Source organism: Acipenser ruthenus, chromosome 56 (assembly GCF_902713425.1).
Source record: "Acipenser ruthenus chromosome 56, fAciRut3.2 maternal haplotype, whole genome shotgun sequence".
Classification (NCBI taxonomy): domain Eukaryota; kingdom Metazoa; phylum Chordata; class Actinopteri; order Acipenseriformes; family Acipenseridae; genus Acipenser; species Acipenser ruthenus.
In genome coordinates, this window is record NC_081244.1 from 4,178,865 (window position 1) to 4,193,708 (window position 14,844).

At 45.9% G+C, this 14,844-nt stretch overlaps 1 protein-coding gene across 1 annotated transcript in view; it reads right to left on the reverse strand.

The window, feature by feature from the left end:
* The window catches only part of LOC117404191 (biglycan-like), a 31,802-nt gene that overhangs the window by 14,063 nt on the left and 2,895 nt on the right, over positions 1-14,844 (reverse strand). The gene's annotated exons all lie outside the window — the stretch shown is intronic.

The window sequence follows — 14,844 nt, forward strand, 5'->3', positions numbered from 1 at the left end:
AACTGGAGAGATTAAATCAGAGACTTGCTGCATCCTCCACTGTACAAAACACAGAGCATGATGAAGGGGGTTGAAGAAAAACAGAGAGAGAGAGAGAGAGAGACTGACTTTCAGCACTCCTTTATTTTGAACAATTTTTAAACAAAAGGGTAAGTGTGACATACAGAAACACTCCACTCCCCCTCCCCTGCACACTCCACTCCCCCTCCCCTGACACACACTCCACTCCCTCTCTCCCCTGCACACTCCACTCCCCCTCCCCTGCACACTCCACTCCCCCTCCCCTGCACACTCCACTCCCTCTCTCCCCTGACACACACTCCACTCCCCCTCCCCTGACACACTCCACTCCCTCTCTCCCCTGCACACTCCACTCTCCCTCCCCTGCACACTCCACTCCCTCTCTCCCCTGACACACATTCCACTCCCTCTCCCCCCTGACATACACTCCACTCCCTCTCTCCCCTGCACACTCCACTCCCTCTCTCCCCTGCACACTCCACTCCCTCTCTCCCTGCACACTCCATTCCCTCTCTCCCCTGACACACACTCCCCTCTCCCCTGGCACACACTTCAAAGCTGGGCTGTGCACAGCAGGAATGCTCTGATCAGCTCAAAGTAACAATTTGTGAATTTAACTAGACTCAGCGCAGGCATCAGACTGCAAATTAGAGACTCGGAGAGAGGGAGAAGAAAGGGAGAGGCAAGCTGTATACAAGCTATACAGATGCCACGTGAACAAATTACAGAAGAAAGTCAAGCAGACCAGCATTTGGGCTCTAGTGCCTTCATCAGTGTTATTGAAACTAGAAGAGACAGAGTCAAGCAGACAAGCAATTACATGAAAAAACAGTATGATATGTTGTAGTATAGAATAAGAATTAGCAATGAAATGTTTAATCACAGTTTGATCAGCTGTTCTCCAGACTGTCTGTCTCTCTGTACAGGTGAATGTACAGACAGACAGACAGACACCCCCATATATTCCCCTGTTTCATAACAAGATAATAATACAGCAAAATAAAGAAATCAAGAATTTGAAGAATCCCCCTTTATCAGGGCATTTGATAAGAATCTCAAATCTTAAAGGGAAGCTTTTCAGGGCTGTGTCTCTCTGCATGCAGGGACAAGACACTGACCCGCTACTCTGCATCACATCAGAGACACACACAGGCTGATAGAGGCTTCTCTTTCCAAGAAGCTGGCTTTGAAGAAGTTATCACGCATTCCACATTACAACAAAAACTATTTTTAAAAGGAATTTCACGACAGATCCTGTCGCAGAAAGACAAAACAAACCTGGTCCGAAATCACAGGGTGTCAGGATGTGGGGTCCCTAATACCTGCTGCACAGGGAGAGTGAATCTGCAGTGTGGGGGTGTCAGGATGTGGGGTCCCTATTACCTGCTGCACAGGGAAAGTGAATCTGCAGTGTGGGGGTGTCAGGATGTGGGGTCCCTAATCACTGCTGCACAGGGCGAGTGAATCTACAGTGTGGGGGTGTCAGGATGTGGGGTCCCTATAACCTGCTGCACAGGACGAGTGAATCTACAGTGTGGGGGTGTCAGGATGTGGGGTCCCTATTACCTGCTGCACAGGACGAGTGAATCTACAGTGTGGGGGTGTCAGGATGTGGGGTCCCTATTACCTGCTGCACAGGACGAGTGAATCTACAGTGTGGGGGTGTCAAGATGTGGGGTCCCTATAACCTGCTGCACAGGGTTAATAACACCGAACATGATTCCAGAGGTTAGTCTTCTAATTAAGTATGAATGCGGACGCCCTGAAGGAACAGATCTTTCAAGTGTGTCCCTCTCAGGGGTTTTAACAAGCTGAACTAGGCTGTGAAACTCCAGTAAAACAGCAGGGGGACAGTGGAAAAGAGGTGCATGAAGGGGTTCATTAAAATCCTATTCAGGTTCAAAAGAGCTACGGGAAGATCTGAAAAAAAAATATATATATAACCACTGCTACTTTCATGATTCAAACAGTCCCCCTAAGTTTCAATCTCCATAGTTTTAGATATTTTACAGCAGTGGCACTAACAATGTTTAACATATAACACTTTGGAGATCAGGGGAACTGTCTGTCACTGCTGGTGCTGCTGTTGAAACACTCTCTAGTCAGTTTTTAGTTCTACTCAATTACAGGGTGGAAGGAATGTGAAGCCAATGGTTACTGCCCCAGCTGGGGGCCTGCTTTGTGCCTCTCATTCCCCCCAAAACACATTCCTGTACAGTGGGGCATCTACTTATAATCAGCTTGTAAACCACATTACACTGTTCCAGACAAATTGCAAATGTTAACGTGTCTTCTATAGCGAGGACATGCCCTGGCCCAATTTACATAAAATTACTAGATAAAGTACCTTGCTCAAGGGTACAGCAGCAGTGTCTCCCACCTGGGATTGAACCCACGACCCTCCGGTCAAGAGTCCAGAGCCCTAACCACTACTCCACACTGCTGCCCGTATTGTCAGTTGGGCCGGGGCATATCAGATTCATACAACGCTTCTACTGAGTTGCTTTATGTGATATTTTCATTTTCTGCAGTGAACTATTGGCATGTCAGTGTCTTACGATTGGTTTTATGATCAAAGGAACTTTCATTTGATTGGTTCTTTGTTTTCCAGGGGCGGGGCTTGTGGGAATGGCATCTTTTTGAGCTGTTTAGAGGTGTTTTCGAACTGTTTTGGTATTTTGGACTGCAGTGAAGTTCAGTGGACGGTCAGCAAGTTGATTAGGCTTCATGTAGTGAAGGGTCCTGAAAAGGTCAAGAAGGAGGGTCATTTGATTTGGTGTCAAATTTCGATGACTTGCCTCAAGGTAACACTATTCTATCTACAAACTTTATTATCTAGCTATAGCCAACATAACATATCTAATGCTGAGTCCTTGGTACATACAGGCAGCATGCATATGCACCTCATTTAATACACTTATTACATATCTGTATTAAATTATATATCTTGCATTAAAACATGATATCTGGTACTACATTAGGTTCAACAAATCTCTCTTTGTAAGCCTTGCTTTTAGACTGCTTTACACCTGCAGGGTGAAACTGTCCCTACCCCTTCACTGGCTTCTTTGCTGTCAATTACTGACCTGACTTCAATATTAAGGGCACCATCAGTAAGGGGAGGGGGTCTGTGGATCAGAGTCACCGGGGGAGGGGAGGGGGTCTGTGGATCAGAGTCACCGGGAGGATGGGAGGGGGTCTGTGGATCAGAGTCACCGGGGGAAGGGGTCTGTGGATCAGAGTCACCGGGGGAGGGGGTCTGTGGATCAGAGTCACCGGGGGAAGGGGTCTGTGGATCAGAGTCACCGGGGGAGGGGTCTGTGGATCAGAGTCACCGGGGGAGGGGAGGGGGTCTGCGGATCAGAGTCACCGGGGGAGGGGGTCTGTGGATCAGAGTCACCGGGGGAGGGGAGGGTGTCTGTGGATCAGAGTCACCGGGGGGAGGGGGTCTGTGGATCAGAGTCACCGGGAGAGGGGAGGGGGTCTGTGGATCAGAGTCACCGGGGGAGGGGAGGGGGTCTGTGGATCAGAGTCACCGGGGGAGGGGGTCTGTGGATCAGAGTCACCGGGAGAGGGGAGGGGGTCTGTGGATCAGAGTCACCGGGGGAGGGGAGGGGGTCTGTGGATCAGAGTCACCGGGGGAGGGGGTCTGTGGATCAGAGTCACCGGGAGAGGGGAGGGGGTCTGTGGATCAGAGTCACCGGGGGAGGGGAGGGGGTCTGTGAATCAGAGTCACTGGGGGAGGGGGTCTGTGGATCAGAGTCACCGGGGGAAGGGTCTGTGGATCAGAGTCACCGGGGGAGGGGAGGGGGTCTGTGGATCAGAGTCACCGGGGGAGGGGAGGGGGTCTGTGGATCAGAGTCACCGGGGGAGGGGGTCTAAGGATCAGAGTCACTGGGGGAGGGGAGGGGGTCTGTGGATCAGAGTCACCGGGGGAGGGGGTCTGTGGATCAGAGTCACTGGGGGAGGGGAGGGTGTCTGTGGATCAGAGTCACTGGGGGAGGGGAGGGTGTCTGTGGATCAGAGTCACTGGGGGAGGGGAGGGTGTCTGTGGATCAGAGTCACCGGGGGAGGGGGTCTGTGGATCAGAGTCACTGGGGGAGGGGAGGGGGTCTGCGGATCAGAGTCACCGGGGGAGGGGGTCTGTGAATCAGAGTCACTGGGGGAGGGGAGGGTGTCTGTGGATCAGAGTCACCGGGGGAGGGGAGGGAGTCTGTGGATCAGACACACCGGGGGATGGGAGGGGGTCTGTGGATCAGAGTCACCGGGGGAGGGGGTCTGTGGATCAGAGTCACCGGGGGGGGGGGGGGGGGTCTGTGGATCAGAGTCACCGGTGGAGGGGAGGGGGTCTGTTGATCAGAGTCACCGGGGGAGGGGAGGGGGTCTGTGAATCAGAGTCACCGGGGGAGGGTGTCTGTCGATCAGAGTCACCGGGGGAGGGGGTCTGTGGATCAGAGTCACTGGGAGAGGGGGTCTGTGGATCAGACACACCGGGGGATGGGAGGGGGTCTGTGGATCAGAGTCAACGGGGGAGGGGAGGGGGTCTGTGAATCAGACACACCGGGGGATGGGAGGGGGTCTATGGATCAGAGTTACCGGGGGAGGGGAGGGGGTCTGTGGATCAGACACACCGGGGGATGGGAGGGGGTCTGTGGATCAGAGTCACCGGGGGAGGGTGTCTGTGGATCAGAGTCACCGGGGGAGGGGAGGGGGTCTGTGGATCAGAGTCACCGGGGGAGGGTGTCTGTGGATCAGAGTCACCGGGGGAGGGGAGGGGGTCTGTGGATCAGAGTCACTGGGGGAGGGTGTCTGTGGATCAGAGTCACCAGGGGAGGGGAGGGGGTCTGTGGATCAGAGTCACTGAGGGAAGGGAGGGGGTCTGTGGATCAGAGTCACCGAGGGAGGGGAGGGAGAAACTGGGAAACCAGAACCAGAGGAAACAGTTGGAAACTGAGGGATGGAGTGGGGTTACCAAGCCATGTTGAGGCTGAATCACTAGGTTCCTTCAAGACCCGACTTGACAAAGCTTTGAGATCAATCAGCTGCTAGGAACCGGACGAACGCTGATGGACTGAATGGACTCCTCTAGTTTTCAAATGTTCTTATGTTCTGTTCTGTTCTTTCCATCCTTCATTCCCCCTCACTCTTTCTGTCTCCCTCCCCATTCTCCATTCCCTCCTTCCTTTCTTCTTTCGCATCGTACATAATGACACAATCCGGACGTTATTGAGTTATTTGTTCAAATTCAGTGTCTGATACAATGAGCCAGGCCCAAGAGGAAGGTGAAAGTCAGGAATGAGAAGCTGCTTCCTAACTGCTTGACTGCTGCAGGTCCCTGTGCAGGTTGGTGTGATGTACTTTGCTACAGTAAGCGCTACACAGAGCATTAGTGCCTTTTCCATGCTGTCAGGCTGATCACTGCAAGTTCATTGTGTGGGTTTGTTAGGGGAAACCACAAGATTGCTATCAGACTGTAAAAGGGGAGGGCTCTGCCTTTTTAGACCACCCAAAAGGTGCTTGATGGGAGGGTAGAGCAGATGTCGATACTCTTTTAAGGAAACAGACTAGTGGACTGTACGGAATACAAACACAGTCGTCATGTGTTTGTAGAATATAAGAATTTACAAATGAGAGGAAGCCATTCAGCCCTTCAGTGCTCGTCCGATTCCGAGCAACTGATCAGTCTCACCCACTGAGACACACACACACACACACTGAGACACACACAGACACACACACACACTGAGACACACACACACACACACTGAGACACACACACTGAGACACACACACACCCACTGAGACACACACACACACACACTGAGACACACACACAGACACACACACACACTGAGACACACACACACACACTGAGACACACACACTGAGACACACACACACCCACTGAGACACACACACACACACACTGAGACACACACAGACACACACACACACTGAGACACACACAGACACACACACACACACACTGAGACACTCACACACTGAGACACACACACAGACACACTCACTGAGACCCAGAGACACACACACACACACTGAGACACACAAACACCCACTGAGACACACACACACACACACACACACACACTGAGACAAACACAGACACACACAGACACACACACACTGAGTAACACACACACAGACACACACACACACACTGAGACACACACACACACACACTGAGACACACACACAGACACACACACACTGAGACACTCACACACTGACACACACACACACACACTGAGACACACACATAGACACACACACACCCACTGAGACACACACACAGACACACACACACTGAGACACTCACACACTGACACACACACACACACACTGAGACACACACATAGACACACACACACCCACTGAGACACACACACAGACACACACACACACACACACACTGAGACACACACACAGACACACACACACACTGAGACACTCACACACACACACACACACTTAGACACACACACACCCACTGAGACACACACACACACACAGACACACAGACACACACTGAGACACACACACACACACTGAGACACACACACATACACACACTAAAACACACACTCACAAACACACATACACACTGAGAGACACACACACACTGAGACACAGTCACACACAAACACTGAGACACACACAGACACACACTGAGATACCCACATACAAACACTGAGATACACACACACACACACAGAGACACACACATACTGAGAAACACACACAAACACACACTGAAACACACAAACACTCACAAACACACATACACACACTGAGACACACACACACACTCTGACACACACTATATTTGTGGGGACTCTCACCATATTTTGGCCCTTTTTTAAGGCATATTTAGTTCTTAAAAAGTTGTTTTACAAAGTGGGGACATGCCCACAACATTGTTTTTTCAGGAGTGTGGAAGGATGGTCGGCAATTCACTGACACACACGGGAGACTGGTGAACAGTTTTATTTCTTTTTTTATGTTTTCTTTTAGCCCGCAGAGGGCGCTGTTGTCCGTGGCCTGAGTACCGGCAACGGTACACAGGACCACAGGAATACCAATACTGGTAAACAGTGAAATACTGGCGCACTCACAGGTGCTCAAAATAATAATGAAATCAAAAGGCGAAAGAAAAAGGGAAAATAAAACACAGTAATAAAACTACAAAACAAAAGCGCTCCTTACGTATTGCCCCAACTGCCGCTAAGCCGGTCAGAACGGGCCTCCGACCTACGCTCAGCTATTTCTATACACTGGGGTGGTCAGAGTTCCTGGTATACCTACATACGTCCCCTCAAATTATTTATTTTACTTTTTAAATTATTTTAAGACAGGCTGTCTCCCTCAGCCGGACTTGCCTGGTCCTTGTTTACACTGGCGTCTTCTGTCAGCGTCACTGTATATTCCCCAACACGGCCACCCGAATGCACAACCAAGCCCAGTTCTTAAGGGCCGAGCAGTCTCCCAAGGCCCGCTCCTCAGCCACTCAGAGAGAGGGAAAGCCCACACACCCTCTTCCCCACCTCTCGATGTCATCGCCATGACTGACAGGCGGATCCTACGAGACTGCTGCCCTCTTCCTGCAGAACCACGCATGCGCCAGATAGTCAGTCCAGATCTCCCCTGTTACAAGTTTCTATTTTTGTCTGACATTTTCTCTAATTTTGTCCACCCATTGATAGTAATACCTGCCCACTGACACACACACACACACACACACACACTGACACACACAGGGTGTTCTACAGTATTACTCACACCCCATTGTTTTCGTGCAGGCATGTCAGTAATCCAGCTTCATTTCCCACTCCAGTGTTATCACTTTGGATGTATAGTAATTGTTTTGAATTACTTTATTGTTGTATTGTATTGTTATTTACTGAGTCTGGTCTACTCAGGGCTCTCTTTGTATTAGAGCTGTACTATTGAGATGTACAAAGTGAAGAAACTCTACTAAAATATTTCATCACAATCGGCCAAGCCGTTCTACAGTTATGTGTGAAACCCGATGGTCAGGAAAGAGTTAAGATGCACTTTGTCATTTAAAATAAACTTTAGACAAGTTGCTGGGTTGCGATTGTGTAGTTTGGCATGAACAGAACTGCAATTCTCTCTCTTAAAAATAGCTCCTAAATTATACTGTGTGCACACACTTGCAGAGTCTGCAGAAAGGAAAAGGACTGCCCAGCCAAAACAATGGAGGAAACAACTTCAGACAGAAACCAGCCTGTCAGTAACAGCCCCCCCCCCTCTCCCCTCCCCACACCCCCATCGCCACGGCTGTGAATTCAAAACTAGAGCTCTCAGTGAGAAGAAAAAGCTATACATCAGTATAAACAGAAAAACATAGGATAGGAAATGGCAATGAAAAGATTAATGAAAATTGGATACATGGTATTAAAGACCTAGATGTCATTAGGCAAGCACGTGCTGTGTTAGTATCATGGTAAAGCATATTAAACTAACTGATTTACAGTATGTGGAATCATTTCTTGTGATCTCCAAATACATATTAACATTGAAGAGAGACATACAGACAGACGGATGTACAGACAGACAGATGCTCTCATATACCCTCAGAATCAATACTATGTTTCATGACAAAACGATATATATTGAGAAATGTGTGTCTAACATACGTACGATCACATTCACCATATCATTCTAACTGCATTATTGTATTGAAAGTAGCCATCAGCGTGCATTTGCTGTGGCTGGACGTTGACTTTCAAATGGACTTTAACTACGGTCTACTTTATTTTCTATTATTTTTATTCAGTCATTTTTCCAGTCTAGCCATTTTGGTTGCAGTCCAATCTATTAATTTGAAGTAGCTTTTCCTGTGCTTAGTCACAGTGTTCCCATGAGCACAGCTTCCTTCACGCACACACAAAGCTGTATTCTAGAGTACCCTTCAGCTACCTGCCTCTGTCTGTCTGTCTGCCAAACTGGACGGAGAGCAGACATGCTACAGGTGCACTGGTGACCTCATTAGTGGGAATACTGGGAGGAAATGGATACAAGCTGGTAATGTTTCCATCAAAGACCGCTCTGTTCTCAGTGAGGTAATTTGAGTTTTAGGGAAATGTTCTCATCACTTACAAATATATAAATCTAAATATATTCTTGAAGTGGCACCAGCAATGATTCAGACAGTGCCCCTGAGTTTCAATCTCCATAGCTGGATATATTATACAGCAGTGGCACCAGCAATGATTCAGACAGTTCATCTGTTTCAATCTTTTGTTTTATATATTATTATTAGTCAAACTCATATCCTGTCTGCGCTAATTAAGATTTAAAGCCCTAGTTTACCAGCAGGATATGGATCATAAAAGTCTGACAGCTGTGTTATGGGTGGAGGCAAAGTTCATGAATCTGGGGACGTGCAGCAACCCTTTAAACACCAGAACAAATTCCAGTGAGCCTATCAGTGCTCACACTGTCCCTGATTTTAAAGGATCCCAGTGATTCGGCCTCAGCAACATGACAAGTCAACCCATTCCATCCCCTCACCACTCTGTGTGAAGAAGTGTCTCCTTCAACAACATGATGAGGTAACCCATTCCATCTCCTCACCACTCTGTGTGTGAAGAAGTGTCTCCTTCAACAACATGACTAGGTAACCCATTCCATCCCCTCACCACTCTGTGTGTGAAGAAGTGTCTCCTTCAACAACATGACTAGGTAACCCATTCCATCCCCTCACCACTCTGTGTGTGAAGAAGTGTCTCCTTCAACAACATGACTAGGTAACCCATTCCATCCCCTCACCACTCTCTGTGTGAAGAAGTGTCTCCTTCAACAACATGACTAGGTAACACATTCCATCCCCTCTCCACTCTCTGTGTGAAGAAGTGTCTCCTTCAGCAACATGACTAGGTATCCCATTCCATCCCCTCACCACTCTCTGTGTGAAGAAGAGTCTCCTTCAGCAACATGACTAGGTAACCCATTCCATCCCCTCACCACTCTGTGTGTGAAGAAGAGACTCCTTCAATAACATGACTAGGTAACCCATTCCATCCCCTCACCACTCTCTGTGTGAAGAAGAGTCTCCTTCAGCAACATGACTAGGTAACCCATTCCATCCCCTCACCACTCTCTGTGTGAAGAAGTGTCTCCTTCAACAACATGACTAGGTAACCCATTCCATCCCCTCACCACTCTCTGTGTGAAGAAGAGTCTCCTACTGTCTGTCCTAAGTCACTCGATTTCCAACTGTGTCCTCTGGTCCTGGTTTCTGTGCTTAAACTAATGTACAGACAGACAGACAGACACCACCATTCCGATATTCTCACTTTCTGCTAAATATGTTAATACAAAGTTTCATGACAATTGGGCAAGCGGTTCCCAGATATATAAAAAAGCAAGTGTGGTGTACAGATAGACATCTCTAAAAATGATGCTAAATAATGTTGATACCAGGTTTCTTGACAATCAGATAAGCGGTCCTCCAGATATATGGAAATGTAATGTAATGTTACGTCATGTACGACCGTCTCCACTACACTGCTACAAAAGGAGAATAAGGAGTGATTCCTGTAAGAATTGAGAGTAACTCTATGTGGTAAGTTTTTGGTCTTGATGTAATCTCCTGCGAGTGCTTTTAGAAGCTGTGCAGTTCTGGTAAAGAGCCTGAAGGTTATGATTCACTTCATCTGGGGTTTGTAACTGTATGTGAGAGTAAAAACAGACTGCTGTCAATGTCAACACACTGTCTAGAACAGCACAGGGGTCTGTGATGGGTCCAAAGAGTCATTATTTCCTATGGAAGCTGTTTCACCTTTAATGGATCTATCATACAGTATGTTTGCAGCCACATTCTTATTTTTACCATGTGTATCGAATCCTGTTTTGAAGTTTTTTCTTTAAATGTGAGCGCCATCTTCAGTGTTCAGTATGCTGTTCAGCATTATGAGACAGATATTAAACATGGCGCTCACATGAAAACTGAATGGATGCACCTGAAAATTGCATGAATGGGCCTGCATGATTCAATTCACCTGGGAAAAAAGAGATATTCGACAAGTTCTGCAACTATACCCCCTCTGGTAGTTCCTTAAAGGTGGCAAACATATTGTCAAAATATGACTTCTCATAAGGTCTAGTAATTCAAGAAGGTTGTTTTCATACCACATAAATATGTACAGTATGCAGACCACACACATCTCTCTTCACAACTGTGACAAATAAATCACAACACTGGAATTTACCCATTGACCTTGACAGGAAACAGGATGTGAGGTCACCAGGTCACAGCTTCTGAAAAAAGCACTGTGTGACTCAAAACTAGATGGAGACACAACTGAGCTGAACTATCCAATGAATGAATGAATTACTAATCCCTTTGATGTGTCTTAATTAATCTCCTGGAGCCTTTCAATTCAAAACTAGAGCAACTCAAAACCGGATAGCTACAGTATGTACAGAACTGGATAGTGTAAGAAATAGCAATGACATGTTTAATCACAACTTGATAATCTGTTCCTCAGATACATGCAAAAATGTCAATGTGACAAAGGTGGACGGATGTACGGACAGACAGACACGGCCTATATCCCCTCAATGTGATATTCTCTATATCTGATGCTAAATAACATCAATACCAAGTTTCATTACAATTGGATAAGCAGTTCTCCAAACATAGTTTTGCATGTATCCAGAAAACCATGTACTGACAATATCCTATACAGGGTGAGTCTATCTGTCGCTCATAATAATGGGTCCATAAGAACTGGGGTAATAGTGGACTGGTCTGTCGTCTCTTTCCATTGTCTCACTGGTCTCCGTTTCTCCTTCCCTCCCAGTCACCTAACCATAGGGTGTGTCCTGTCCTGAGGCAAATTACCAGTCTCCCCAACACATGGCTGTAATTTAGAGCAAGCAATTGGGCCGTTCCCTCCCCACCACTTAAGTGTCTCGTGGCATTGACATAAAGAGCACCAGATCATTTATAGCAGCACTCGCTTATTTAAAGTTTCCGGGAAATGACAGCACAGCAAAACATTGGAGTTAACTGCTTCAAGGAATGAAGGAAAGATCTGGGGGCCTGGAGGGCACAGACAGACATACAGACAGAGAGAGAGAGAGAGACAGACAAAGAGGCAGACAGACAGAGATTTTTTAGGAGAATTGGTTCTCCGCTGGAATATGAAATTTGAATCGAGTCTGCTCCACCTGTTCTCAAGGCAGTATTGACATATATTATCTGTTCACAAAGCAGCATAAGAATCTCTTTTTACTCAAATTAATTTAAATCGCGTTTGCTGTTCCCGATTTACATACATTACCAGAGGTGATCGGTGTCTCTTCCTATGGATTCATTGATTACATTCGTCTTTGTTCTCCTGAGAAGACTTTTTTTTAAAAAAAAATATATTATTACTTGTTTATTTAGCAGACGCCTTTATCCAAAGCGACTTACAGAGACTAGGGTGTGTGAACTATGAATCAGCTGCAGAGTCACTTACAACTACGTCTCACCCGAAAGACGGAGCACAAGGAGGTTAAGTGATCAGTGATTCAGTGGCTGAGCCAGGATTTGAACCGGGGACCTCCTGGACCACACAGCCTCCTACATGGCTGAATCAAATGGATGTCTGGAAAAATCAACGATTGCTAATACCCCAAATGTGCAACCCAAAGTTGTCAAAGGGAGAAGGAAGCGACCATATTTTAGAAAATGATAAAATAATAGAGCTGGCCCTGCAAAATAAAATCACACTGTTTTTAAACAGACAGACAGGTCCCAAAGAGAAAAAGACAATATGGGATCACACAGCCACTTCTGGAAACAGTATGGGCTGCCACAAGAAATGCATCAGACGTGCAAAAGCACTTTTATGATATTCACAAACATGTTAAAAAAAACTCAGCAGTTAAGTTGCCAAGGAGACCAGAAGGAATATTAATTGGTCAATAATATATAGCCAGATAATAGATTTTTTTTTTAAAATCTTATTTTATTGCGAATAACTCCAATCTATTATCTGGCTATATATTATTTACCAATTAATATTCCTTGTGGTCTCCTTGGCGACTCAAACGATCACCCTAAATTGGAATGTTGCAGTAGGGCCTGTATATGAATCATGGCAAGATCCTGGATATCGGGCACACACATGAGCGATACACTTGGCATCGCACACCACCAGAGATCCACAATCGCAGCCTTGTCCAGTCTGAACCTAATCCTCACGTCCTCGTCTGGTAAATTAAGAAAGTGTACTCTGGGAAGGTAGATTCTTTCTCTGTTTCGATTGTGCCTCGTTTGCATTGTCTGTTTTGCATGAGCGCTACATTATAGTTTCAGAAAGAGTGGAAAAAAACTCCAATTTGGCGAGATACAAAAAGCAGCATTCAGAATCCTTTCTATAAATCAGGAGAATGAATTGAACACCTTCTGACCAGGTGAACACGTTCGACTAAAATTAGGAGTAATAACTGAAATGTTGACAATGATAATCACACGTATTCTCCTAGTGGAATTTAAAACGGAAATAGGAGAATCTTTGGTAGAATCACCTTGAATACCCAAATTCTTGAGAATCGCTAATAGGAGAATACATTCGACAATCACGTAAATTCTCCTCGAATTTCCCTCTTGAACTTTGAGAATAGAGCCCATGGTGTTTGAGGCATTGCAATAATAGGAAAAAGATAAGGGGAGGGACAAACTGTAGCAATGAAAACACTCTGACAAAAATGAAAATATTACTAAAACATCTGTATCAGCAGCATAGAGGTACCCCATCTATTACCAGCCTGTTTTGCCATATTAACCCCCTTAGACGCCTTGCTCACTAAATATTGAGGTATCCCTAGATAGGTTATCACCCCCTCTTTGCATAAACAATAAAGATTGTAATGAGCAATCCATACCCTCGAGCAGCAGCACCCCAAAAGTGTAGCCTAGTTATTATTAAATGTGCGTTATTGGCTAACTTGCAATCTGTGCCATGTTTGGCAGCAGTTTTTGTAACAAAATCTGTGTTGGGCTGGGTTAAATACATATGGGGGATGCAGAGGGGTTCTGTGAGAATCAACTTTGAAATAAGTGTCCCAAAGCGAATTTACCCTTGAAATACCCCAGTTTCTTATTCCATTGGTGTTACATTTGTGGGATATAAGAAGCTGCAATGCGAATGAGAAGCTGGATGAAAAAGATACAATTTCATCAGTGTAGGAAACCATCCAAGCAAATACATAGTGCCATATTGGCAGCCATATGGGCAGCAGTGTGGAGTAGTGGTTAGGGCTCTGGACTCTTGACCAGAGGGTTGTGGGTTCAATCCCCAGTGGGGGACACTGCTGTTGTACCCTTGAGCAAAGTACTTTACCTATAATGTGATATCTTGTAACAATTGTAAGTCGCCCTGGATAAGGGTGTCTGCTAAGAAATAAATAATAATAATAATAATAATATTCTGTGCCAAGACAAAAAAATTATTCTACTATGAGAAAAGAGAAAAACTAAACCTTGTGTATCAGTAACAAACTTTTGACCTCATCGCTCCCATATTTTTGACTTCCTAAATCAGAAAATATATATATTTTTTTATAAAAACACAACCAAAGTGCCACTATAAATAAATAATCCATTCAAATAATTATATTAGTCAAGTGCTCTCTAGTATTTACAACAAAACAAATGCCATAAGAACCCCATTTAACTACTTAAAACCGTTTTATTATTATTATTATTATTAATTATTTTATGTATTTATTTTGAATATTGACATAATCAGGTAACCGTAAGACACAATTGGGACCCCCGTTTAT